Genomic DNA, 893 nt, shown 5'->3' on the forward strand with positions numbered 1-893 from the left:
CTGGAGGGAGAGAGAGAGAGAGAGAGAGAGAGAGAGAGAGAGAGAGCGAGAGAGAGAGAGAGGGAGAGAGAGAGGGAGAGAGGGAGAGAGAGAGAGAGAGAGAGAGAGAGAGAGGGAGAGCGAGAGAGAGAGGGAGAGAGAGAGGGAGGAAGAGAGAGAGGGAGAGAAAGAGAGAGAGAGTGAGAGAGGGAGAGAGAGAGAGAGAGAGAGGGAGAGGAGTAGAGGAGGTGAGAGATGGTGAAGGGGTAGAGAGAGAGAAAGATGAAAAAGGACAAACAGGAAAGGAAACAAGGGAAAAGAAAGATGAAGAGATTCAATATGGAGTCATCAAGATGTAGCGTTGTATCCCACCAACCAGTCAAGTTACAGGAAACATGGTCACAGTCTCTCCTTCCTGAGTTACAGTGTTCAATAATGGCCAGAGTTGTTTCTGCAGTACATTATGATGTCACAGTGAAGTTGACCCTTGACCTTCTGGATATAAAATGTCATTTCTCCATCATGTCATCCTATTACACATTTGTGTTAGATTGTGTCTGAATGAATGAATGAATTGTTTTCTCTGCAGCCGATCCCAACATATGTTAGGTTTCCTACACAACCCCCACAGTCTGTATGTAGTCAGAGAGGGGAACTACTCCTCCACTAAAGAGAGTCACTAGAGGAGAAGGACTCAGCTGTTTCTATGGTTCACAGCATCTTTCTCTTCTAACCATGAAACTCTTTAACTCACTGAACTCAAACTAACTGTCCACTGACCATCAGCAGCTGACTGAAAGTGATGTCAGAGCACCTGACATGTCCGTCTCTACTGATTGGTCAGGACTGACTCAAATCTCTAAAGAAGGTAAAGTCAGACTGAGAGGAGTGATGATACACTGGTAATTCAGTCT

Source organism: Seriola lalandi, unplaced genomic scaffold (assembly GCF_002814215.2).
Source record: "Seriola lalandi dorsalis isolate HSWRI2012SDOR001 ecotype SW California unplaced genomic scaffold, Sedor1 jcf7180002054538, whole genome shotgun sequence".
NCBI lineage: Eukaryota > Metazoa > Chordata > Actinopteri > Carangiformes > Carangidae > Seriola > Seriola lalandi.